The 27,790-nt window shown below is 41.7% G+C and overlaps 1 protein-coding gene and 2 long non-coding RNA genes across 4 annotated transcripts in view; 1 reads left to right on the top strand and 2 right to left on the bottom strand.

Moving 5' to 3' along the window:
- The window catches only part of LOC1274029 (D-2-hydroxyglutarate dehydrogenase, mitochondrial), a 44,975-nt gene extending 27,152 nt beyond the window's left edge, over window positions 1-17,823 (bottom strand). Inside the window, exon 1 of one of the 2 annotated variants that reach the window (XM_313089.5) lies at window positions 17,330-17,823. The gene's annotated coding sequence lies outside the window, so the exon portion shown is untranslated. The remainder of the gene's footprint in view (window positions 1-17,329) is intronic. The other variant, XM_061647472.1, reaches the window with a different exon arrangement.
- On the top strand, window positions 777-16,663 carry LOC133391703 (uncharacterized). Its single transcript, XR_009765166.1, has 2 exons — window positions 777-5,856; window positions 15,114-16,663. It is a non-coding gene; the product is annotated as an uncharacterized LOC133391703 (long non-coding RNA).
- A 1,846-nt stretch (window positions 17,824-19,669) lies between the features above and the next one.
- On the bottom strand, window positions 19,670-20,376 carry LOC133391704 (uncharacterized). Its single transcript, XR_009765167.1, has 2 exons — window positions 20,145-20,376; window positions 19,670-20,071 (listed from the first exon to the last, which is right to left on the bottom strand). It is a non-coding gene; the product is annotated as an uncharacterized LOC133391704 (long non-coding RNA).
- Between the last annotated feature and the right edge of the window lie 7,414 nt (window positions 20,377-27,790).

The following is a 27,790-nucleotide window of genomic DNA, read 5'->3' as shown; positions in this document are numbered from 1 at the left end:
CGGGCCCCCTTTAGACCCTCCGCTTAGTCCGCTCCACGGCCGCTTAGTCCGCTTATGGGAAAATCCGCCTCTGATCGTTATAGTGCCAGGATCAATTCCAGGGCCAGAGTAGTCTTATGACTCTGGGATTGGAATCAGTTCCAGCACCAGTATGAATTCTGTTAAGGTTCAGAATCGACATGGGTTCGGAATTTGTCCCAGAATCGGTATGGGTTCTGATTATGTTTCTCTTAATGTGTCCATTGGAATTAACAATCACATAGCATTTGCGTTGTCTTTACGTCTGTGTCTTTTGTATGTGTCAAACAATCTTCCGCGATAATTTTTGGCAACACTTTCCATCTGTCAAACCGTCTATGTTTTAGCTCAAAAGCAAAGTGGAAAAAGGTGGGCTTATAGCTGTTATCGCCAGGCCATATTTAAAAACTGCTTTCACAGGATGAGAGACGCTTTTACACTGTGCCGTTTCAACAACACAACAATAGTCATCAATAGTTTAGGACAGGGGTCTCCAAACTTTTAAATTCGCGGGCCGCATTGCGTTGCGCATTACGCATGGTATGAAAATACTTAATGAATATTTTAAAATTCTGCAGTTTTCTTTTATAGTAACTTGATTTTTGTCTTGGTTTAGTAAAAATTAAAAAAAAATGATGAAAATTTTCAAACTAATAAGATATTTATATTATCCTTTGCAACATCATCGCGGGCCGCATTATAAGCTCTCAAGGGCCGCATGCGGCCCGCGGGCCGTAGTTTGGAGACCCCTGGTTTAGGACGATACAAAGCGATGCAAATTTTTGTAACAAACAGCCCGCAGTAAATTTGACGATGTACAAAAATTGGTCATCTAGAAGCAGGGTTATAGTAATTTAAAACTAAAACTTCTTCTTCTTCTTCTTCTTCTTCTTTTGGCTCAACAACCGTTGTCGGTCAAGGCCAGCCTGTACCATTTGTGGGGTTGGTTTTCAATGAATTTTGGACTATCCCTCCATAGCAGGATAGTCAGTCCTACGTATGGTGGCACGGTCTATTTGGAACTTGAACCCATGACGGGCATGTTGTTAAATCGTGCAAGTTGACGACTGTACGTTGAGACCGGCCGAAAACTAAAACGCCGCGACAAATTTCCGGCGAAGTCTTTGTTCTAATAAACAATCTCAGTTTTAAAACAAAAACACGGGCAACTGTCGTGGACAGTGTTGTTAGCGGCGACTTATTTTTCTGACGTGTTTGTTTGAGTTTTTCTAAAACTAGCTAATGTTAATATGGTTATTTATCGCGGCGTTGTAGGACCGCCGTAATTGGATAATCTGTCGTGTATATGGTGTAGTCATGAGCCGGAGTGAAGTCGTGGGGATCCTTATATAAAAATTTAATTCGACTACAAAATAAAATCGGGGTTGACTTCGCAATTCCGCAAGAGTCAGGCCGAGTCCTGATTTCAATTTGACCAAGAAAATCCCAAAACAAAATCATCCCTTTAAAACGGACTTTTCCGTTATGGCGCGGGGAGGTAACTACCGAAAAAGTAAAAATGGCGCCATGCTCTGACGGAATGAAAACGGGAATGGTAAACGTTTGCGCCATCTCTATTCGTTTCACAGGGGAAGAAGAAGAGAATGGTGGGAAAAACAGAAAGCTTTTAGGACATTTTCCGTACGATGAATGGTTTTGAATACGAGAAGAAGTCATCTGCCGTCGAATTACAAATTTAATATGATAAAAAGGCTAGTAGTAGCCTTACTTGAATGAGAATTTAAGTAATTCTCGAATGATAAGTTATTAACAAATGCTACCTAAACAACACCACACCAAAAAGAACAACCGTTTATGTATTTGTCGAGTATACCAATGTGTACGCAGTGCTTTTTGACAACATACAACTATTATACTATTGCTGAAATCATACTTTATTGTAACGATGTTGCTAATGTATTATTTTTATTCGGCAATAAGGTGGGCTTCGGTATTTGATTGGTAGATATTTAATAATTATATGTTTTGCAAATATTTTTCGAGCATTTGATACAATAAGGGTATTCAATCGTTTGATAGGAAAAAGTAAATTTTGTAAAAAGTAAAGTTGTAGATGCTTGCCCTCTGAACTACTAAACTGCGCTCGTGCAAAACAATTTTAAAACATGGCAGAAAGATGCTAAAAATAACACGCTCGTAACATTTCATTTCGCACAGCGCACAAAGTGTGAAGCGAAGTGTGCGATATTTACGAGCCCACGCCAGAGGTATAAGAAATTAAAAATGTCGACACACTGCAAAGATTCGCTCACAGCACGTCTGCTCTGCTCCGGTCCCGATACGCTCGACAACGTGGCAACGTGCTCGCGAGATCGCGCACCGCGTGTGTCGGTGTCGGTGCAGTTGCGCATATGTGCCATTTTTGTACGCTGCAGTACCAAGCGAGCAGACGAAAAACGAGTATCTTCTCTCCTTAGCGAACTGCCACGGGATCGGTAGCGTTTGGCGGCGCGTGTTACGACGCCTGGGCGAGCAATGTGTGTACGTCGGAAGTGCAGAGCGCGTACGGAGCGAATGCGCAATGGCGCATGCTGTCGCGTAAGGAAAACGAACACACAAAAAAAAAACTTATTGTAGTTTAGCTGGAAGTTTACAGGAAACGCTTGTATTCGAATACTTTTAGGGAGGTAATTTCTTACATTTGTTAAACTAAAACGTTGAGCATAAAGGATTTAATAACTTGTCTTGATCTCAATTGCGTAAGATTCATATTGAATGATGAAGTACATCAACGAAAGGAAAAATCACGTTCGTTTCCATTGCCGACGAACGACGACGGTGTTAAAATTAATCTTTGAACACGTTTGTGTGCAAGTGTGTTAAAAAAAGGAAAAAAAAACACACACACACATACAAACACACGACGTTTGTTAATTTTATTGGAGGGGCATTGTTAATTGTATAAAAAAAAACATTCACATTAGCATAGCTGAGATAGCCAACAAAGATCATTTGTCTCTTTCTACCTTTCAGTTATATACGATCTTTCGCGTACATAGTAAACTTCCCCTGCAATCAGCAACGGTTACTAGTGGTAGGGCATACTTTTGTGTTGCATACGAAAGCAATTATTAGACCACGCCTTCTAAACCATTCCCCATATCTTCTGGCTGGTTCGCTCACTCTACCGAACCGCACGACTTCCGTACCCGTTTTCCCTTACTTCAACGAATTCCATGTATTGTTCGCATGAAGATGTATTGTGCAAGGCTAAATACCAAAAGGTAGAGTATGACCATTTCTTACCCAGCAGAACCTCGAAACGACCAATACCATTCGTTAGGGGCGCAAGCGCTCATCAGCGTACCCTTGTCAGACAGTGAAGCTTACAAACGCACTCACATTCACGTGTCTTTCGACGCAGCAGGCGATGTGAAGCAATAACCTCAACTGTAGTGTAACCGAGACACAAGCACTGCTAAAGCGTGCGTTATCCTGCTCACACTTCCGGAGTAGAAGCGAACGAAAGCGGTCGGCTGTTTGCTGCCGAGCAGGCAGGAAGAAGAAGAAGCACCACTGCCAAGCATTCGACCAATTTCATAAACATCCGATTCGCCAGTTCAGTTACATACACGTCGATACGCGGCAACACGAGTCTCCGGGCGACCCGTGACGACAGGCGAGAACGGTATCGAAACGATGCCAATCAGCAACCAAAACTGCTGTTTCAGCACGTAGTTCCCGCAGTACCAGCGATATCGAGGTAAGCAACCCTGCACAAATTTGATTCCATCATTGTTCCTGCACTGTCCTACAAAAGCGGTGGAAGCAGCAGTTCCCATATCGCTTGGTCTGCCTTCACAATGGAAGCGGTTTTCCGTTTTTGTTCATTCGCTTCGATCGTAGCAGACGGGTCCATCTGTCATTTGGCCTGTACGGGCGAGCCAATGTGTCAGAGCGAGAAAACATTACGCGCTCGTCTGCACGTTGATCGTAGGCTGCTAAAGCGAAATAGCTAACTGCTTCACTCCTTCATTAGCGTTGAGCATTCCGCTCACAAAAAGGAGGGTAACCCTTATTAAACATCTTCACAGCAGAGCGGCCCATTCCACACCTTTCACCCCTTTGGTTTCTCGCTGTTACACCCCGCTCTCGCGCAGCATAAACCCAATAGTGCGCAAGTGCTGTCGGCAGTAAGCGCAAAAGAAAAAAAAAAGAAGTCGCTTGGTTGCCACACAAAAAATAAATAAAAAAAACAAGCGCGTGTAAGTGAGAGCGAGCACATTAGCACAGTAAAAAAGAGAGACTCGCTCTTTCGCAAAGGTAAACAACACAACACACTCTACCGTACTGCTGGCTGCACTTACACACATTCAAGTGAAGCGTCTCGCCGTGTACACGGTAGCACGGAAACGCATCGACTCCCTTGAGCGCCTCTTCGCTCGCTCCGTACCAGCTGCACGGCCTCACCATCGTTTATTAGTTCCTCGTCTGTCGCTGGTGTGTACCCGGGAAAGAGGGCAGCGCGGTTTTCCTGCTTTTCCGCGTCCAGTCCGCACGACAAGAGACGGGGCAAGCAGGGCCTGCTACTGTGCGCGCGCACGCTCTCGAACTCTAGTCTAGTCTGGTGTCACCGGGAGCGTGTGTGTATGTGACGTGAAGTGGAGAAGAAAGCGGCCCACTGGCGAATGCGAAGCGAAGCGTTACGCTGTCTGCTCTCCTCCCGGGCAAGCCACAAGCCACAAGCAGCGGCAAGGGGACGCAAAGCTTTATCGCCCGTTTTGTTCGGCCCATTGGATTGGTTCAGGCGTGTGGTGCTGATAGTGCAGTGTGGTGTTGATAACAGCCCCGAGTGAGCAGGGTAGGGGCATGAGCCAATGTATGGCAAGTGGTGATGGTGGTGCTGGTGGTGTTGGTCTATCTAAAAGACTAACAATGGCAAGACAGCCCGAAAGTGAACGCGCACGTCGTCGGTAGCGATTAGAAGGAGAGAAAGAGTGCGCATGAGAGTATGAGTGTGTGAGTGTTTATGTGGCTGCTGTCATTGTTAAAAGCCCTTCTGGCGATTAACATCCCCCCAGGGGGTATCAATCGAATCAATTTGTGTGTATATGTGTGTTTGTATGTATGCAGAATTTAAGTGAGCATTATCTTTGGTAGCTGAAGATAAGTGAACGCGTGGCGATAGGCCCTTTGGATGCAGATACTGTGTAGATAAAGTAAACTAACAAAAAAAGAATAAAAGAGAATCGAGGGCAACTTTCAGTCATCCGTCGCGTTCAGTAAGCGCTCGTGCACACGCACACATACAGTGGGTAGATAAATTGTTCGATCGTGCTGTGAAAGCGGAGCACTAAAAAAAGCATTAAACGCGGAGCAGAATCTTGACAACTAAATTGTCAACCATGAATAAACAGCAAGTGTGACAAAGTTGGAAGACCTTTACCTACCCGGTATGGCAACTACCTTCGTGAATCGTAAGTGAGAAAAACAGCACCAGCAGCAACGTTTGTGAGATGTGTTGCGATGGAAACGCATCCCAACGAGCGTGCCGTGATTCTGTCTTAATGCCGGAAAGTGTGTACTGTTGTGTTTTTTCATGATAGTGTGCGTGAATGTCCCACCACTACATATTTAAATAGCGTGTGTAATACAATCATCGGACACGCTGCTGGCAAAAACAGTGCGCTGGTAGTGGTTTAGTTCCAAAAAAGGAACGCACACACACACTGTTATTTAAATATACATTACGAAAAGTGCGTTACGGTGCGTTTTGTGTGGCGGTGTGTATGTGTGAGTGTATTTGGTGGTGCTGCTGCTTTCGTTAGAAATCAAGAGCATGTGCGGAAAATAATACTGTGAGCAACCGAGCGAAAGGTTGGTACGCTAGTCCGGATGTGGATTAATTTTTCCACATTTTACCTCCATAGAATGTTCAGATTTTACGTTCGTTGAAGATTTCGTAAAGCAACATTTGTTATTTATTACATTATAATACAATCGGCTGTTTTGTTCGAGTTACAACAACACATCATTTTTTTTTCATATAAAATGAAAATGACTCCATTTATTCTATTGTTGTTTGTTTCATATTAAAAGAAAACACTGTGCACATCTTCCAAAATAACGAATGTTACATATTATTTGAAGAATTAATTATGTATTACTTAAATTAAAAATATGATGTAATAGGACCCCGTCGCATATATTATTTTCTGAATTTATGTTTTATTAAGTAAAAATACGTAAAACTAAACTGTACCAGTACCTATCAAAAAGAATGAAAAGGCAGATAGAGATGAAGCTATAAAAAGGAAGTATTTAGTGTTCGAAAGAATATAAGGAAAACATTCAACACCCTGTACCCTTAAAAAGGATCTTTGGTAGGCGATCGCAACCAAGTGAAAAACTAATGATTGATCGGATCTGATAATTATAAAAAAAACAAGAACAGCACGACACACAGTAAAAGGGAACGAAAAACCGTGCCGAAACTGCCGCCATACCAGTGCCATGCTAACGGTAATGTTGTGTGTATGTACGCCTTTCGGAGCGGCTGTGCTGAACCTAAGAGACTGAACCGCGGTGCCTACCAGCCCAAACCATATCCTGTGCTGGCTTTTTTTTCGAGGATCGTTTTGTTTCCTTCGATTAAATGTCGCCTTCGTTTCTTCCTATCCTTCTCGTTTCTTCATATCCTTCTCGTTATATCTTCTCTTCTCTCTTATTTTTCCATCTTTCTCTCTCTCTCCCTCTTTCTCTCTCTTTATATTTATCTCTCTCTTTTTCTCTCCTTTTTTTGCTCCGTTTCGCCTTCTTTGAACTCTAGAGAAGAGGTAAAGCAAGGACCTTCTACACGACGACAAAGGCAAGGGCAACGGGTGCATGATATTTTACCTTTTTCCAGCTATGTTCTGTTCTTTGCGCCATTTCGATCTATGAAGATTATCATGCACAACCACACACACAAACCTACAGCTGTGTGATGGTGTTGCTGTCTGGGTTTTGAATTGGGCTTCTAAGAACGAATTATCTTTCGCATAAGATGATAGAACGCAACGCGTACGGCCCAAATGTTCGAAAACGGACGAGCGAGAAGGACAGAAATTACGTCCTCGTGGAGTCTTTTTGCCAGAAATCGTAGTCTGCGTAGCAGGACATCGTATTTAATGTTACAAGAATGTATCTATCCTTCTCAGTTATTGTCGTCAGATGTTCTTCGGTCTTAATTAATGATAGACCACATGTTGAAGAGCGGGGCACGTTTGGGCATTTCAGTCTGTATCGTAACTATACCCACAAAAAAAAAACAATTGAAATTTTAGAACACATATTTGTAACAACATTCAGCAATTCAATTCAAATTTCGCTTGCGAAACGAAAAATACAAACATACACGAATCCACTCATTATGTTTAAATAAATCATTCAAGTACAATACAATACTACTGCAAGGTGTACGAATAAAACTACACAACGAATTTGTATTGTAAAACAGAAGACGTCGGCCAGACGCTTCCCAGATTGAAGCTGTCCTCCATATCAATCCGCGGGACTGACGAGAACGGCACATTCACGTACGGACGCCAGAAGTTTGCCTTCGGGGCAGTACAATTTGATTAATGATAGGTCATTATCGGATCCACGCTTTGCCATTTTTTGAACTGCATAATCGAACCAACTGCAGGAACAAGCAACTAACAAGAAAGCGCAACACGACACAATTCCCACTGATCTTGCGTTTGGAAGCGCCGCAGTGCACACACAACCTGATACGCGTTTAACGACTGCATGATTTAACACGGCATCTCATCTGTATCGTTGTTGTGTTTTTTCTCACTTCCACGGTAGCTACGCGACTATTTGACATGATAATGGCCGCACAATAGCGGGTAGAAGAGGCTCGATTCATTGTGGTGTCCCGCGAGAGTGGGTAGACCAGCGCTGAAATGGCCTGTCAAAATCAGCTGCTACTACGCACGATCGGGGAAGGGTTACAATTGATGTCGCTCGATCGACTACTGGCGTTGGAATGTGTGCTTTGCGTAGATGATTGACAGGTTGAATGGATTGCTGCTTGATGAATGAAAGCACGCGCCCAGATTGAGTGGGAATGGTTGTGAACGAACCATTGATGTTGTTATTTAGTTATTTCTGATCAAGACCCTCGGTCTGGTGTTTGATAGGGGCCACCAGAACAAGACCTGCTTAATTCATTACATTTGCATTCACGACAACTGAAAGTACTGAATAAGTCTCGAAAGCCTATATAGAACGGCATGTCCAAGTAGGTAGTTACGCCAAGAAGAAGATGAAGAATGCAGCAACCACTCGCAATTAGCCAAGCAGTTAGTGGCTAAAGAAGGCACACTGTGGCAATTTGCAATTATCAAAATAAGAAGCAATCACGTAAGAACTCTTATTTCCCTGGCTCTCTGGAGACATAATAAATGCCTAGCTAGTATGCAACATTTTCGTGATCCAGTGGTAAAGATGTACCAGTACGTACAAGGCCGAACATGCCTCGATTCCAATTCAACCCGTACCACCGTACGTTGTAGATTGAAGAGAATTTTATTATCTCATCTGATTTCTCCAAAAAATTGTACACCGTTTCATAAAAAACGCTCTGATCCAATAACTACAGATTATTCAACTGCGGATGAAAATAAAAATGACAGAAAGCAACTACGCATCGTTACAGGACTTACCACCGACTTACCATAAAAACACCGATACTTAAACATCCTTGTGAAACTTCTTCAATATTCTTCAAATATCATTATAGAAACCATTATACAGAAAAGCATACATATTAAGTATGAAAAGCATAGATATTATTAAATTTTACTACAGTGCATTACATCGTAAAATATTTTCTTAAAAGAACGTTACCTCGCTCACAGTTTTTCTTACATAACTTGATTTATGATAATTAATTATCGTGAAAGATCGACACACAGAAGAAAGACAGAATGTTGTTGCTTAGTGAATGTAAAAATGTAGAAAATTGCTATTCAGGATCTAACAATCCCTTGTTACATACAGCAGGAGAAAAATGGATCAGGATGAGAGTTGAACCGTGTCCGTAAGGCTACCAAATACATTGTATGGATTTACACAGTGTTTTATAATTTATCTAAATTCTAAAGAGGCAATTTCGCTTTGAACATTGAATATTTTGATATTTTTTACGATTGTTTGATAAAATGTATCTCTGATTTCAGAATCCTTTGGAGGCCGTTTGTCTTATCTTTTATAATAATTCCTTCCATTTATCTACCCATTTGCTCTCGTCTTCCATTTTTTGCGGTATGATAATTTAATCGGTTTTTTAATCGAACGAACTATTGCACTCAAAGACGACTCAGCTGCCATGTAACTCGCGACGAAGGACAAAAAAGTGAACCAATGCATTCGAAAACAAGTTTTTCTGACGCGTTCTGTTTGTAGCCTTTTCGTATTTCGTGCTCAGTGGAATCCGTGGAATATTTTGCACTGCAAACGGTGTGCTCAGAAGCTCGTGCTACGAGGGGGAGCACAAATGATTGGTATGGGCGAAAATATAGCATACCACGGATGATGGTACACACCAAAAATGCTCTCTGGCTCAAGGCGAAAAGAAATGAAAGAAGGTGCCTTCTTCTTTTGCCTTCGCTCACTAATACGTGAATGTCTTTCTGTACGGTTCTGTACCGCTCGGAGCCGGGATCAAAACTGCATTACAAATTTGTTGGTTGATGGAAAAAAGGAAACAAACCCAACGAAATTAGAGGATGCGATTCCGTTTGGGCAGGAATGGCAGCGGTGGTAGTACCTGGTGGCGCCTGGTAGCACAGCCCGCCTGGTAGTGCGAAACCGTACAACGATTGAAGCCAGTCAAGGTCGTTACACCGAGCGACGAGTGCGAAAACGTCACCAAACGCGACGGTTGCCATGGTGGCGTTCGTTCGTTTCTCCGTCCACTGTACACTATCATTCCACACCGGTCCACACTGGCCCGGCCGCGTCCGTTACGCTTCTCACGCCCGACATGGCATGTCTCGTGCATGGCGAGACATACCCAACATTACCGTACGTGCGCGCACACACCGTGGCACTGAACCATCCCGATTCATACTCGACGGCTTTGCTCGGCCTTCCGGTAGTGTGGTTCCTTCAGACTTCTCGTATCGCAAATGAACCGGTTTCACATCGAACCTTACCACTGATGAAACGTGGGCGGAGGACACTCGAGCCGAATTGGTGGACGACACGGGTTAGAAAGCGATCGTAATAGTAATAACAATAATTAACGTCATCATCAGATTGTGTAACCTTACCCACCCACTCGTTTTCGTGTGTGTGAGTGTGGGAAGGATAGCCAACATAAAGATTTTTTTCAACTTTGTTACCTTTGCCAAGAGAAATACTTTGATCTGTAGAGAATAGCGTTGTTTGCTGCATGGCACTGAAGGAAAAGGGGGCCAACTTTGATAGAAGTAAGAAAGTACGAACATCCTTCATACCCACTCAGTTATTAAACAATAAAAGCAAGCAAAATTCTGCTTACTTTCTTTGTTTTTAGAGGATAAAACTAATGATCTAATATTCATGATGTTTACAAACTACCTTAAAGTTTCCCATAATTTGTCACATCATACTAAATTATCGTTTATGCATATGATGACGTGCTATATACCAAACGAACAACTTTTAATTGAAATCATCAGCTGTCCTTTCCATCTAATCAACTCCTCGACATCAGCGGTACTTTAATGGCATTGGCTCGGCCAACAATAACCCACTGATTGTTACTTATTCATTAATATTCAAACTTAATTATGCATGCCTAATTTAGTTTGAGCGGCCTTTTATTTACTTATCACAAGCAACTATATTGCAGTGTATGGTGTTTCAACTCAATTTTGGTAACTTTGTTTCACTTATGTTCTTTGTAAATGTTCGTGAGGAGCATTAGTGGTTGTACAAAATAATTGTTTGCTCAATAAAAATCGTAGAAAAATATATTTAGAATCTCTATAACGATCTGCATTAATCATAAAACATATTTGAGTTGAAAAATATTGAACAATTTATCAGGTTGTGGAAGACCAAACTTTGTTTCACATTTGTTCTACGCATCTTGTCGATTGATTATTACATTTTTGACTGCTAATTCATTATTTGATGCTTAATAATGAAGAACATTTTTTTAGTAAAAATTTCTTCATTATTTTCATTCTTTCCTTTTGTATTTTGCTGGTCTACAGTTGGCAGGAATAAAAAGTTCTTAAGAATTCCCTTAATAGCCTAACACATAAAGATAGAAAAAAAATAAACATCATTTTTTCTAGCCTCTCATGGCCCCAAAATCGCACAAAAAATCTATGAAACAGGTAGCTGGTGCTACATGCTTGCCTCAGGTCAGATCGTGTCAGACTATCCCCCAAAAAAGGAAAGAATTCCGTCCTGCCGTTTCTTCATTGGCGAAATAGATGGGCGCAAACCCGCTGCGACGTTGCAGGCCTTCATATCCGTCCACATCGTCCCCACACCCCAACTCGCAAAGCTGACGGTGTAAAACGAAGAAATTTGCGAAAAAGAAGGCGCGCGCGCTCGTCGGAGTCGGAGATTGGGCAGACATCTGGCTGCTCTGCGGTTCTCTCCCGGGGCCAAATCAGACCGACCACCAGAGTGGCTCGTTCGACTCACGAATAGGGGATGTTCGGGTGCTTTCACAATCACACCTCCCGCATCCATCGCGTAGCATTGCAAAACATACGTATGTACGCACGAGAACCAACAGCAACAGCAAAAAGAAAAAAGAAAAGCATTCACAACGCAACAAAGCGACGACTTAAAGAGGAACTACCACAGCAAAACAAAAATGGGGTCTAGATTTTGGTGGATAAAGCTTGCGAATCTGACGAAAAGAGAATGTTGTTGTGTTTGGTGTTGTTATTACTTTATTATTAGAGCAAAATAGAACAACAATCATGAGAATGAGTATTGCATCTCACAGGATAAAACCATTTTTGGATTACAGTACCTAATAGATAGTAAAAGTGTGATATGGCTTTTTCGAACATCGACCATTATCTGTTCCACATCGACAAACAATTTGTTTATTGCATTCGATGTATTGCATCCACATGATCACTATCAGGCCTATCATACTGTTAGAGGTTATTTTTAGAATTTCGTTAAAAACATTTAGCGTAATGTGTAACACCTCCTTGTAATCTGTCAATGCTGCCATTAATTACCAAAGGTACCGTCTCGATTCTTTTCCTTAATTTCTTGAGAACAAGCCTCAATTAAAGCATCGGCGCCAGATGTGGCTTAAGCGATTAGTTCAACGTCAAACAGCGGTCCCAGACAGGATAGTAAATGTGTCAATAGCTCAACTGTATTTAGTATAGAGTATAAAATTGTCACTGTCGCACATGAACAGTATTTCAGCTTTTGCACGAAACAATGTTGATCTCCAATGAAAATCTTCTTACAGCCAATGCACATTAATACCATCTTTCAACGAACGCGACTACAGAGCGTAAACGTGCCTTGTTAGTGAGACATTTTTATACAATATCCACTCCACTCCCACCCAATAACTCTTGTACAAACAGTATGCAAACAATTTTTGCCCATTCCTGGTTGTTGCACGCCTTCTTCACTGCACTAGTGCGCGGGATTTGCGAAAATGTAAAAAGTTTTGAAAACATACCCACTCCTCTACATGAGAACATGGATGGGAAACGCCCCGCAAAGGCTAGAAGCTAGATTGTGCCGACTTGAAAGGAACGATTTATTATGCTGCGCGAGCAATAATCCTAGCGAACGAAAGCATAAATATCTTCAAAGAAACGGAAGCTTTACAACGCGCTTGCAAATAACTCGTTCGAAAACATTTGCAGAAGGCTACCAAATTAATATTTTGATTATGTTTTGAAAGAACTGTACAACTGTAAAAATATGTGTTTTTACAATACAATTTGGTGCGGTCCCATGGTACAGTCGTCAACTCGAATAACTCAATAACATGCCCGTCATGGGTTCAAGCCTAGAATGGACCGTCCTCTCGTAGCAAGGATTGACTATCCGGCTACGTGGTAATGAATTAAGTCTCGAAAGCCTGTATAGGCCCGAAAGCCGTCTTGAAAGCCGGCATATCCGCGTAGGACGTTACGCCAAATAGAAGAAGAACAAGACAAATAAACTTTTTTGTGAGTTTTAAAAATTTATCAAAAGTCCTTGAACAGCTCTTACTTATTTAAATGTCCTTTAGTACTGCCCTTCTTGCAGTGCTTGCTTTATACGTTCTTCACATTCACGAGGGGGAAATAACCTATCTCCCCAACAATGGATGCGTTCGACTGAAACACATAATTCATTGCACGTACAAAATTCCCACCATCCAACGCGACATGTTGCAGCTCCAAAACGGAAGACACGATACAACAGCCATCAAGCAAATGGATGGATGGATGCTCCTCCAATGTTCGCTACGAGACAGTGAAAGCGAAAAATTTCACGTCTTTGGCGAAATTCTTTCTCTCGCTTCACCGTAATCCTGTACAATTTCACTATTAAGAAAGGGCGAAAAACAACACCCGCCCGTACCTACGGGAAATTTTCAATCAAGCAAACGGACAGCAAAAAAGAAAACGCACAACCTTTCCGTTTTAACAAAATGAAACACGCGGTTGCTTAAAGCGAAAGACCCAGGTGGAAGCTGTTTTACTCTTTTATTGCGATGAGTTCTTGCAGTAATTTCCTCTCACTGCAGAAGTGCATAACTCACACTAAAACAAGCATTTTTTTATCACTCGGGTGCAACTGGTGGCACTGCTTGGATTGAGGAGAGGGGGTGGTAACAAAATGATAAATAACATGCTTGATTACAATCAGATGATGTTGGGAAGAGTTTGTGTGAGAGATTTGTCTTACTTTTAAAATTAGGAATACTGTTTTAAGCAGTTGCTTAACCCCACCTTCATTCATTCGTTTTCTTGCACTTTTTCCAATGTCGGATATAGCTCTTTCCTGATCTACCATTCTTAGCAATGAGATCATTTTATTCTTACTGGTTTTCTTGGCGATTTAGTAGCATTATTTGCCATTTGGAGTGCCAATAAATATCCGATCGTTTTGAGGTCATTCGATACTGGTTGGCATCGTTCCATTGTGACAGCGCTTGCCAAACGTAACCTCGTTTGTTAGAGACTGAACCACCATCGCATCGCAGCTCCAGCCAAAGGTCATCATCACTAAATCCTTTTGCTTTTGTAGCCAGCAGAATGAGCCTAAAAGCGAATGCGGTCAAGCAAAGGCGATGCTGCAAGATAAAAATTCGGAAGGACACAGCAAGTCTTCACTGTTTGCAATCGTCGTTTGATGGGTAAGAGAAAGAAAGAGAGAGAGAGAGTGTTCGTGGTGGTAAACTATCACTTTCACCGGGATGATTCTGAACACCAGGGGGAGAAAAAAAAACCCCCGGAAAAGAAAACACGTGCACTCCAGTTCCAGCCAAACACACAGTGCCTTCTTCCTGGAACAAATCCAAATTATTAGATTCCTTACGTTCTTAGTTACATAGATCTCTTCGGACCGAGACCGATGACCTTTCGGTTGGGTTGAGTTTGGGAAGGAAGGAATAGGGAGGAAGAAAACCATAAGAATAACAAAGCAGTTCTATTATGTGCGAGCATGTGACCATTTCGCATTCATTGCTAAAAACACTTCTAAGCGCGCCCCCTGCCAGGGGCGAAGGGTCTCTTTTCTAATCGCATCGAACAAGGGACTCGTAGTATGGGTTTCGTTTGAAGCAGCCAAAAAAAAAGTGAAAGACAAGGTTCATCCGGGATGTGGAAGGTCGCAGCCAAGACTTGTCCGCTCCATGTGGCTTACGGAAGAGCTCTTAAGAGGAGGAATGGGGGAGGGTTAGCTAAAAACCATAAATTAACATAAATCATTTTTGGAGCGTCGTTTTTAATTTGCGCGAAACAAATGTCCAATTTCGGTTAATATGAGCCAAGTGTTGACGCTTGAACATTTGAAGCTCATAATTAATAGTTTTGTAAACATCAAAACAAGCGTCACTAAATTCGTGGAACCTCTGTTAGTTACCTATTATTTTCGTTTCTTTGCAGGAAAATGTGTCGATGTATGAATTAATGCCTGTCGAGGTATAAGAAGGGCAAATTGAATCCATAAGTGATTTATTAGCTGATTTGAATATAGAGCTCCTCTTAGCTCCTCCTGGCTGATTATCGTCTTGATATAGTGTTGATGCTACAGCTTGATGGTAAGTTTGTCATTGTTATATTGGCAGTACAATCAATGTGTATACGCGATCTAAATGCTATTAATCTAGCCACATCAAAGTGGTTTATTTACACAAAAGGCTGAATAAGCTCATCTAAGGGTTTGTGGCATAGCTCAAAAATTAAGAAATGGTTTACCAATTACAGAGTATTGGGAAGCGTAAACAATAAAAATAACATTATTTTAATATTTCTTAGACGTTCGCTTTTGGGGCATTTTTGCCTATCGATCCCATAATACACCTGTATCTTCACCCATCATACCCTTTTCCGTTGGTGAAATGTTGAAATCTTTATCGCCGTCTGCTCTGCCGCCATAACAAAGTAGACGATGCATTCGATTTCCATTCCAATCCTTCTCTGGTGCGCCACAACGCTCATGTTACAGCGCTGGAGGAAAAGAATATATCGCCCAGTAGCGAACCGCGAGCAACGTCTGGGATGACGCGGAGAGGCTATAACGGGTGGTGATGGAGGCATGCTGACGTACACCAGTTTGCTTCTCACCCAACGATGACGAGGAATCTATGGCGATTACACATGTGATGACGAATATAGCGCGAATTCAGCAGCGGGATGTAGATCAAGGTTAGCATGGCATGGAATCATATGGTTTATGGTTGCAGTCATTTCATTCCACTCGATTGGGGCGGGTGCAAGGGGTGAACAGTGTTTTGGATGACCTGATCTAATCGGGTCAAAGGGTCGTAGAGGTAGGGATGTATCGCCAAAATTCACAAATCCTTACGTGTGTGCATTTTTATGCGAAGGGATGTTGTGGATAGGCTGATCGTGCATTTTGCAGCAAAAAGCTACGTTTTTATGTTTGTTTTTAAAAATATATAATTTGTGTTGAAGATGGTTTCGATTTTACGTTTAATCTACTTGTTAAGATTTTAGCGTTATTTCAAACCACTATAGAAAGTACTTTCTTATAACAGTGACTATTATAAAGCTATATTATATTATACATATGTAATATACATAAAGTTATACAGGCTGTATTAGTTGTTTTTTGTACTTTTTCTCACAGTAAAATATTGTACCGAGGCCAAATCTAAAACTCAGCGATTGCTATAAATCAAATAATTAATCAGGAAAGCAAAATGCGAACCCATTATATAATAAGTTCGTATTCGTAAAATTTACATTTGAAATATTTAAATCCAAAATAAACTACTACCACTACTACTATACAGGGGCTATGCTGTTGATTATGAACCCAGTAAAATAATGACTACAGTATAAGCAATCCATCTAATAACATTTTTTATAAATCATACGCATTATTGAAACATTTTGTAATACTTTTTCTTTCGTTTACTTGAAAATACCCTTTTATAGAAAATACACAAAATACAATTATGGCTTTCATATTTTTGGTCTTATTTTACATGGTCCTGTAATTTTCCATTTCTGCCGACGGTGCTTTCTCCTATGAACTATGTGAGTTGGTGTACAGAAGTCATACAGAACAAGCCTTTTCTACTGATCACACTTTGGCCTTCCTATGCTTTTAGAGACACACGAAAAGCAGAAAACGCTTTGTTCAACACTTCTTTAAATGTATTTTTCATTCTTAATTGCTTTAGTTCAACTGAACCGACCACAATATGCAAGTGCGTGCGGTGCGAGATCTGGCAACGTTGCACTGTTATGCCTCCCGGCCGGTAAAACATTAGCTTGTCCCGTGCTCACTCACACAACTGTACGCACTGGTTGGTGGTGCTTGCTGTTTGCAATACCTTCGTAACCAAGGGTTACACGAGAGGGTGTGCGTGAGGGGATGATGTTTTGCGTGTATGCTTCGTTTGACAGTCGCGTTTTTCCGCCGCTCTTGTCCTTCAAGAATTTTTGACAATTTCACCTTTCTACCCGGGCCGACCGTGTATCCGTCAAGGTCAAGGAGCGACGAAATGCATTTGATAACTACCACTTGACTCTAGCCGGTTTTACGTATTACCGTGTCCGTTGCGCATACGCAACAGTGAAGTGGCTCGCAACAATAACACAACTGTCATAATTTCACGATCAAAACTTACCGAAAGGGCAACAACAAATGATTGTCACAGCTGATCGAAGTGCAATGGACGCTGCGCCCGGCCGTAGCAGTAAATAGCGCTGAACTTGTCGCTACGAGAGAAGGTCACACACTGATGAGCTATATCTTGCAAACACCTCGCTGCAATCTATTGCGCTCTCTTATCATTGGTCGCACGGTACGAATTTTCTGCACACACCCAAACGAGGGTGAAGGACGAATGAAAGTAAACCCATAAATTTTACGCCACTGTTTCGGACGCTGCGGCTTTGTGGTATCGTTTATCTTGGCACTGTGCTCACTATTGGTCGCTTATCACTATATGATGAGGCAAAACTCATTTGAGCGTATGTTGAATGCGACGATAAGAGACGGCGACCCAAACAAACTGTTTGACGTTTGTGGTTCGATGCTGTCAGTTAACCGCTGACAGCATTGTGCGCCAGATGTACGGCAACGGAGGTAAGCATGTGTTCGTGTGGCCATGTATTGCTTGGAATGAGAATGTGTGAGTGTGCTACCATCGTCGTAAACAAACGGGCACTGACAAATGAAGTGTGTGCTTTTTTTTCTTTCGATAATAAAAAGTCATGGCATTTATCGTTCAAAATAGAATATGTGGTCGGTAATGGTCGGAGAATATGAGGTAAAAAGTAATAGAATTATAGTCCAACAAAGCGAGGAATCGAACGAGATTGGACCCTTTTTTCAGCGTCACAGTCTATAGAAGCGATAGCTCACCAATACCAGCTCAAAGCTCGCAGTCAATTGAACGCGCTGTGAGCGCTACCTCTCTCCGGGGAGAATTCTTGTGCGCCTGTTACTTTCTCTCGCCGTTGGTCGAAATGCCCGAGCGTTGTTGGTGCTGCCATCTTTTTCGCCATGCTGGTTTCCGGGCACCATCGCGTACTCGTCCGCAGGGGCGATACCATGCGGGGAAGATTTGTGTTCGCCCACCATTGGCAAGAGTAGAGGGTGAGCCACGGTGGTTCCGTCTCGCAGCGTGTTCTGTGGATCTGTGGATTTAGCCTCGCGTGTGTGGACGGAGATGGAGATGCCGTGAAAGAGAGCATCATCGCATGTGCATTCAATCTTGTCGGCTTGATTGCTTACTTTCTTTCCCATTCGCACTGCTTTCTAGCCAAGGTGTCTCGCTGTCTCTTTCTATTGCCTTCGGTGCCCCGTACACCAAACGCATTCCGGTCGTTGAGATTACCGCTGGTTGGCTTCTGGCGGGAGATACCGCTTATTGGCTGGTCTCCTGGTATGTTGGCAGCGCTGCTGCCGACGGAACTTTTTTCCGGTCTTTCCGAAACGGCCAGGCAAGTTTTTCGAAATGGAAAATTTTAAGCAACTTTTGCGACTTCCTACGGTGTTGCAAAGCAACAGAAACTTGCCGCACGATATACGCCGCCGTAAGAACGGTTAATATGTTGGTAAATCAGTACCAATCGCTTTTTAATGGTTTCTAACCGGCGCTTAACTTCCAATAAAACTTATAACAAAACTGCAAATCTTCCCAAAATATGGTTTTATATAGCATTTCATACGCTCGTTCATGCTCTTCTTGTGATGTTGGTCGTTTTTTATTGTTCAACACATGAATTTGACCATATACCGAAATAATTTTTGAAAAGAATAATAAGGAAATAAAAACTACCCGTCAACTGACCCAAACCATCCCATGAATGCAGCAATAAGTACAACCAATATAAATCGGAAGCTAAAAGCTAAAACCTTCCTTTATGTGGTTTTCTGTACTATAAAAAATTATTTTCAAATAGAGTCTGCATTTTTACCATTCAATAAAAAAAACTGCAATATTCAAATAAAACAATTATCGCGGCTTCTATCTCCCGCAATTCTCCGCATAAAAGAAGATAGATGGATGTGTTGTTTCTGTCCCGCTTGTTCTTTGCCTTGGTCTCTTTCGTTCTAATGTCAATTATTCCATGTAGTCAGTTCCTTCTGCCATGCAAACACGTTCTAACGAATTGCTTTAGTTCTGTGGCTTCTGACAAAATAATAGTTTTACAATTTGTTATATAATAGAAAATACAAGACTATAATTATTTCTATAATACACTTCATATCTTAAACAACAACATCGCATTGTGTGTGCTTGTGCACCTCTTTTCGAAAAATAAAGTACGGTTAGGCACTAGTTTTGATCTAAAAAGATCCAAAATCCCAACTAAGCCGTACGAAATTGAAATAAAATTGCTAAGCAGCAACTTCTTCACTACATGCTGTGCAAAGCGAAATTGCTCATTGTGTACCCGGTAACACTTAGATGTAGTTTCTTTCAATTTACCAAGCTGATTTACAGTAATGATTGCAATGAATTATTCCATGGCTTCTTTGCACCAGTTATGTGATTTTTTTGGTTCCATTTTTAGTTGATTATGTACGAATAAACTATCCATTTCAATGCAGTTTTGCGAAAAGCGAGCGATTGCAACGGGTTTCGTGTTACGAAAAGCAGCAGCAAGGGAAGAGATTTTCGACTTGATGTTTTTTTTTCATGTTACCCTCTACGCCCCAGCCATCCCATTAGCACACTTGGACGCCTTCAACAGTCATTTTTCATCTTGCGTTCCTTCCCTGCCTCGCAAAGGCGATTCCCAAGGGTAGCGTGGTGAAGCGAAGCACAAACCATCCATCCATTCGCCTTCGTATTGAATGTGCTGTTCTTCTAGCGTGTTGGTCTTCTTTCTACTCATACCTTGGCGGCTTGATGTAGCTAATGGTTTACGGAGTGGAAGGGACGGAAAGACAATGAACAAAAAAAGGAAAAAAAATACACACACACATACCCCGGGGTTCATTCCTATCGGATTCGACGGCTTGGTGATGTTAAGGGCAGATGGTTTTTCTGAATAATTTCGTCTCTTTCTGTTTCGCTTGAAATGCGGCTCTGGTAGGGGTTGCATGTGTTGTGTCCGATGGGAATGGGTACATGATTTGTCATTCGACACTTTATCCTGCCATTCGTACGGTGCCTCCTCCCCTCCATAGAAAATGGCTTATGTATGCGCGAGGGTTGCTTGAATTTTCCCCTCCAACGGTGGCAGGGGATTTTTGTGTAGCCACCTGGATTCCATTTCTCCACTACATAGCCACACAAAGGGATGGATTTTTTTCTGTAGGATGGGCAAAACGGTAATCTCTTAAGGGTGGTTTTCCACTGGCGAGAACGAGAAAACCATTACTCTCAATCGAACACATCCATTTGTTTCGTAGGAGAGGGAAAGAGCCCATCGTGTAAGTGTGTGAGTGGTTCGTATTTGATGCCCTGCGAATGTGTGCGTTAATGTGATTCTATTTTTTTTCAATTTCATGTTCTTCTTACTAGCTGCGTTTGCCTCCACCATTGCCGTCAATCGCTCAGCAGTCGGTTGAGCAAACGCGATAGCTGTATACACATTTAGATGTGCAGAAGCGAGAGAACCGCACAAAATGACTTGGTGTGTTACCGCGGGAATTGCGCACGAATAACAAAGAGGCGTTGTGAGAGGTCGGGACGTTATTTTCTGATTTTTTGAAACTCGGAATACATTTACTGGTGCGTGGGCTTTTTAAGAGTTTTACCATCTTTGTGGTGTTGATTTGTAGTGCTACATCTATAAATTGATGATTCACTCGTGCTGTTGATTGTGTGACTAGGCAACGTGATGATTTTGAACATTTTTTTTCCAATGCTTGAAATTTTTTGTTGCCAGATAACAGGAACTTTTATGTGGACGACGCGGATCAGCAAACTATGCAAACTAAGCTGGCGTTTAGGGACTCGAGGTCCTGAGATGGCTCTGAGTCAAAGAACCACCTCCGCATATAAGCAAATTATATTCTTGATCTTTTTACTATGGTGAATACCTCAATCTTCCTTAGCGCGCAACTAATATTCAGGGCCTACTGGCGTGAGATCGCTTAGGGCCTACACTCGTGTACTTATTATCCATTTCCAATGGCGGATAATGGTTAGTTGAGATCCTAAGCAGACACAAGCTATAGATCCTGTTAAAGTGTCGCGAATATATTTACATTATATCTTTTATCTTCAAGATTTTTTTCATCTTTTGTTTGGTGTAACCATTTACGCAGTCATGCCGGCCTATACAGATTTTCGAGAATTTTTAGTAAATACTACACAGCCGGATAGTCAGTTCTTGCGCTACGGTGGACGGTCCATACTAGGGTTGAATGTACCACGGGACAGGCCCGCTATGGTGTATCAGTATTTAGTATAAAGACGGAACTGATCTTTTAGTATATGCACGATAATTAGAAGTTGTTAAACATTTAAACGATGGCTATTCACGTGTTTGTTTTGTCATATCGAAATCATTAAATGTGTAGAAAAAGTAAATAAATCTTTTGATATTAATCTTATGTTTTTTCTTCTTTTCTTTATAGGATATTCCTACAATGAATGGCGAGTGAAGATCCAATTATCTGTGCGATTGTTGAGTTAACAAAGGGCTTGAATACGAAAAGCCAATAATTCGTCTTCTCACTTTGGATAAATAAAGGACGAAAAGGTAAGTTTTAGTTTTGAATGTTCTTCTAATTGATAGTATTTAGTTGAATTATCAATATTGGATTATTCGTGACTTGATAAATAAAGTGACAGGTTTAGCCTATCGGAGATACTCAGCGGCCATTTATAGTGCTCTCGTCTATGTAACTGACAACATATATTTTTTGAGGGTACTGGTGGGTGGAATTGTGAGGTGGGGGGCTCCGAACACAGGGCTCTTATCATGCATGGAGACCCATAAAACCACAGCGCCCCTATTTTTCTACCCTCTACTCTACCGGTACCGTACTCTTACCATTAAAGCCTTTGTTTGTATTTATTATACCATTAGCATACGAGATTTAAACGAATGACAGGTAAAATAGATCACCTTATCATACATTTGTAGAATGATCTATCTTTTGTGAAGAAACGTTCGGTGATACTACTCTAATTAATTAGAGTTCGGTGATACTCTAATTAAACAGGAGTGTGTTGACAAGCGATCGATTATGAACACTATGGTCATCGTGATGATCACAACTAACATCTACTAACATAAATGAGTAACGATCTTTTTCACACCATTCGATCGAGCTGATCAATTCTGATGATCATCTTAAGAGTGTTATCGTTAGCATAATTATTTGTTATCTTTTTGGCTTATATCATCGTTAGTATCTTTTTTCTGATTTGTGGTAATAACAATGGATGGTTTTTGGAAATGGTACCCATTGAATGATACATACGATGAGTAGAAGTCCACTAATTATGGCTCTACTGGAATTCTCAACTGCAATGATACCAAGATGAATATTTGCTTATGGGCGGAAGAAGGGCCTTTTTGGGGGGGCTCCTCAGTGGATAACAGGGGCTCAGTCCATTCGAGGTTTAAATCCATGACGGGCACATGTTGTTGGATCGACTGCGGATGGATACATGACTGCGCCGATCCCGTGGTGCCTTCTAACCTTTAGCTGAAAGAAGCTGATAAAAGAAAGTTTTTACGAGTCCATTTTGTTCATTGTTCTGCCTTTCTAAGTCCTTGCACTGGAAAAGTGTTGTTTCTTTTACACCGGTGGAATGGTTCTAAAGTTGTTTAAACTTTTCTTCGGTTTGCTCGATCCGTACAAAATGGCGATCGCTGTGCGTATGTGTATGTGCGTATGCTCTTTGTATGTCTCATGCAACTAACCGGCACTGCTTTACATTCTCTTTTCCCCTCTACTCTTCCGACATCCGCTGTCCCCTACTCACCATTTCCATTCGAACCATTGCTGTGTTCTCAGCATCGAAAAGGAGGGTTATACTGTACAGCAGACGCTCGAGCTGGGTGCTGCAAATGTAACAAAATCGTAATGGCGGAGCACGTCAGTACAAGCCAAGCGTCCCATCGGTGCACATCGGCCGTGCCAGGGGTGCTGTAAATTTAACAAAGCAAATTGTTCCACCAAACATCTCTGCTGCGAACAAGAGGAGAGAAAAGGAGAGTTGTTTCCCGTTTTCTGTCCCCTTTGTTCAGCTCAGTCACGGTGAGGGTTCGCTCAAGAAGCAGCAATGTGATTCGAGTGTTTCCTTCATCCATTCAAAGCGTAAGGACATTGCTACGGCTGCGGACAGGATCGAAAACCAGGGTACGTACCGTTGGATTTGGTGTGTTAGTGTGTATGTGTGTGTATACAAATATTGCTTTTTGAAAAGAGGGTTGAAAAGGTTTCATTTCCTTGCTCTTCTCCCCTTCTGATGTTTCCTCCAGTAAGGGATTTTCTCCCTGCTTTTAAGCCAATTTTGATTAAAACGCCCGAAAGTGGGAAGACGTATAGTGGCAAACATTCCATAAATAAAGCGTAAACCATAGGAGAAGAGCGATCGACGGTCGGTTTAAGTGGTATGGGTTTTTCTTAAATTTTATAGAGCTATATTTTCACCACTGATTCTGGTTTGTGAGTATAACAAACATCTTTATTCATTGTATAAACTTGAAGTCTGAATTATGGAATGGTGTTATACGTGAGGGTGAGTGTGGAAGTTGTTTTATTGCCCAGTTGTTTGATCATCCGAGCCTTCACAAGTATAACCGAGCAAGGAAAAAACCAATCTCCAAACGATCAGAAGATTAATTCTGTTCTCCCTTTTCTCCTTGGTTCGTGTTAGTCTCTCGATCGCTTTTGACCATAAACGTGGAGCAAAAAAGAAACGCGATAACAAGTAGCTAAAAAACGGCGTTCAAAGGGACAAAGAGCGGTCGAAGCGAGCAAAGAACTGGAGCTCAGCCAGCACAGGATGATAATGGTTAGGCAGGATCAAGTGGGACGCCTTGGGAGCGTGTGTCCCGCGGGGAAAACGAGTGTTTTAATGAAGGAAGCAGAAGTGGAAGATTGACGAAAACGTATAAATTATGTTGTCGTCATTTTCGTGTTGTTCATTCTGCTTCTTCTGTGTTTACTTTTTGTTTTTCGCTTCAAGAGTGTTGTTCGTTATTTTATCTTTCCTCCATTGCACGATCCCGTTCTCTGCTCCCGAGCACCGAAGGCTGCGTTTTTTGTGTTTCATTTCGTGGTGTGGTGTTACGGCAGAGGAAGGGGAAGGTAGAAGGGAACTCTGACAATTTCGAAGTGGAAAATGGCAGAACGGAGAACACAAAAGAAGGGTGGAGATCCTTTGCTTCTCCCTCTCCCTTCAGGCGGTGTTCGTGCTCATTAAATTCCTTCCCTATCCTTTCTGTGTAACCGCTCAGGTTAGTGACAGGGATAAAGGGAGTATTCTACCGGTGTCAAAATTATGTTTTTACAATATTTTTTAATTAATTAGTTTACGTTGCGTTATAACTTACATGAGTTACGCTTTGTATTTTTTTTAAATTTTGTTTGTGTTTTGCAATGAATCTAAACATTAATTGTCAATTTATGCAATAGGGAATATTAATTAATGCAACCATCAATTATTTGTTGCTTAAAGATTTTAATTATATTCAAGGATATTTTGATCAATGTTTTGTTTGTTTACAGAAAACATTGAGACCTTTCTCGTGAAAATTAAATTGATACGGTCTGGCTAGACTAACTTTGTATATCATAACAAATAATACAAACAAATAAAATGAAAAGTAATAGAACAATAATAAACATGAAAAATATTTTTGTACGATTTAACAACATACCCATCATGGGTTCAAGCCCCGAATGTACCTTGTCCCATACGTAGAACTGACTATCCTGCGATGGGTAATCAATAAGTCACTAAAAGCCAACCCCATTAGTGACATAGGCAAGCCTTGACAACAACGGTTGTTGAGCCAAATAAGAAGAAGAAGAAGCAGAATATCTATTTATACAGGAATTTGGGGTTTTACGACCTCAACTAAATTGTGTCATTCCTGTTGCTTGAAAAAATGAATTACTGGACAGAATTAAAAAAAAAAAATCTAAAAGGAAAATTGCAAACTTCAAATATTTTTCTAGATATAATTCACATATCTCCTTTGTGCACACATCGATCTGAGTAGAATGCTCCCTTAGCTTCAAAGTCCAAAGGGGGAATGCGTGTCGTCATCATCAGTAAGGGTGCGGAGGACATGCAATGACTTAGGCGAAAATGGAACAGATGATAAATTTAGGGAACAGTGGTGACCAACGGTGTGAGGGAAAAATGGAAAATGGACATTAATAATAATAATGGCTTACTCGGCCGGGCTGGCTTTGCGCGCGCCCCTACAGATCCTGCAGGGATAATAGGTCTCTTGCCCCGCATGCTGTGAGTACTGGAGCTGCGAACGCGGGATAGACGAAGGCAGAGAGAATGAGAAATTTCATGGTTTCATTCTTTGATCGTGGTGCTTTTTTGTTCTCGATAATGTGACGGATCGAGATGATCGATCAGTCTCTTGGCTTTTTTGAAGACAAATGCATTGGACCGGGGGGTGTCTAAGAAAGCAATGTGTAACAATTAAATAGGATTAATTACATTATTGTTGTACTTCTGATGAATGATGTTTGTTAACTATTAGAAATAGTCTTATCGCATCAAACTGAGTATTGCCGCATTAGCAACTGTATTGCCTTCTACAGAATCAGGCTCATATCAATTCTTAGCTAGGCTACTCTAGCATTTTAATCTTGGTATATTTTATCTTGGTGCTTTTAAGTTACATGGTGATAAGTTTTAATACAAAAAGTCTCAAATAATTGTTTTTGCTCTAATATTATTTTTTTGTTCTTGATTGCGGATGTCATGCAATTCGAAGAGTTCCAGTGAAACGTAAGGTATTGGGCATATTTGTCATCGTCATTTTTTAATCTGTTCCTGTTCTGCGTTCGTCAGGATAAGAAAAAGAAACCAAACATCGGTAGAACGATTTCCCAGCCTATTCTAGTCCCTAAAATATTTCAGGGCGTTTTTCTGTTTTTTTTCTCTTCTTTTTCCAACTGAAAGACACACACACGCACGCTGCCACACTGCTACACATACACACATTGCTAGTGCATTCAAGCAATCGTAATCGCACAATGGATCAAAATTCTGTTCCCCTTCTGCTGAAACGCTGTTCCAGCACATACCCTTTTTTCTATAACCTCCCTCATTCCCCTATCTTGGCAGCGTCGTTTCTACCCCACTCCGATCAGGATTGAAAATAACCGATGAGTATACGTGTAAAACATGTACGCCCGGGCCTAGTCAGAGTGTTGTTTTTTTTACGAAGAGTTCATCGACAGGGGCAAACGCAAACCTCTCTTTTCAACCAGACGAACAAAGGCGCTGCATTGCTGTGTTGAAGCGGGAAAATAGTATGAAGAAAGGTAGAATGTGTAGGAAAAGACGCAGGGGGAAAGGAGGAGGGGTTGATAAAAGGAATGTCGCTGACAGACATAAGGGAACGCTTCATTCGCCCTTCTTCTCATTCCCCTGTTCTTTGCCTCATGTTCAACCGGCGTTGGCAGCATTGCGCAGTCGCCATTGCTGCAGGCAGAGAAGCGTTGGCAGCGGTCCATTTTTATATTTTTCCCTTCAGATTCAGAGAGTGTTGGCTGGGTATGAGGGTCCGGATGTTGGAATTACCTTTCCCTACCCCTCCGATTCACCGCTGCATGTATTCCCATTTTTCCCTTCCTTCCAATCCATATTTGGTCGGCTGTAAAAGATAATGAGATTCGTTAGCTGTTCTCTCTCTTGCGCACATCGCTAGACAAGGGCTCATGCTGTTGAAAAAGATTCCACCCTGCTCTAACCCACGGCTCTTCTCGAATGCTTTTTTCTTATTCTATCAACTCATGCACACATGCATACACACGCTGTTGCAAGCATGCACACACAGCGAAACCACACGCATGCGCTGAACGCCAGTGAGAATGTGTGCGACGAAGCACAGTGGAGGGGATTCGCGTTCGATTTTCTTCTTCATTGTTTTCCTCCTCTTTTCGGTTGGATTTACACGCTGCTCGTGCGATGATAAGGTAGACGGATTGAGTGTGCGAGTGCGAGTGAGAGACCGAATGTTCGTTTGTTTCAGCTCGCTGCCGTTGAAACGGTACGGTGAAGAGTGCGCCAGCGCGTGCACACCAGACAAATTGTGTTGGTGTGTGTGTTTGTGTGAATGCGAGTAAATTGTTCCTCTCGAATATGCATTGGTTTTCTTTTTTGTTACCCTCTGTCATGGGGAGAGTTGAGCGGGCAAAATCCCATTTTTTACCTTTGCTTGAGTTGGGTCAAACATCAGAAGAGGAGGAGAGAGAGAAGAAGAATTTGACGGGAGAGAGAGAGGGAGTAAATGAGCAGAAATGGTGAGTGTGGGTCGCAAAGCTGGACAGCAAGAAAGAGAAAGAGAATAATGGAGGTGCTGTGGAGTTGTGCTGCGCGCGGGTGCTTGGAAATTTAAACGGTGCTCTGGGGAAGAGGAAGAGGGAGAGCAAGAGTAAAAGCAAAAAAAAAGAAAAGAAACACTGACAA

The sequence above is a fragment of the Anopheles gambiae genome, chromosome 2 (genome assembly GCF_943734735.2).
Source record: "Anopheles gambiae chromosome 2, idAnoGambNW_F1_1, whole genome shotgun sequence".
Lineage (NCBI taxonomy): Eukaryota > Metazoa > Arthropoda > Insecta > Diptera > Culicidae > Anopheles > Anopheles gambiae.
Note: the sequence above shows the minus strand (reverse complement) of the source record. Positions and strands in the feature narration are given on the sequence as shown.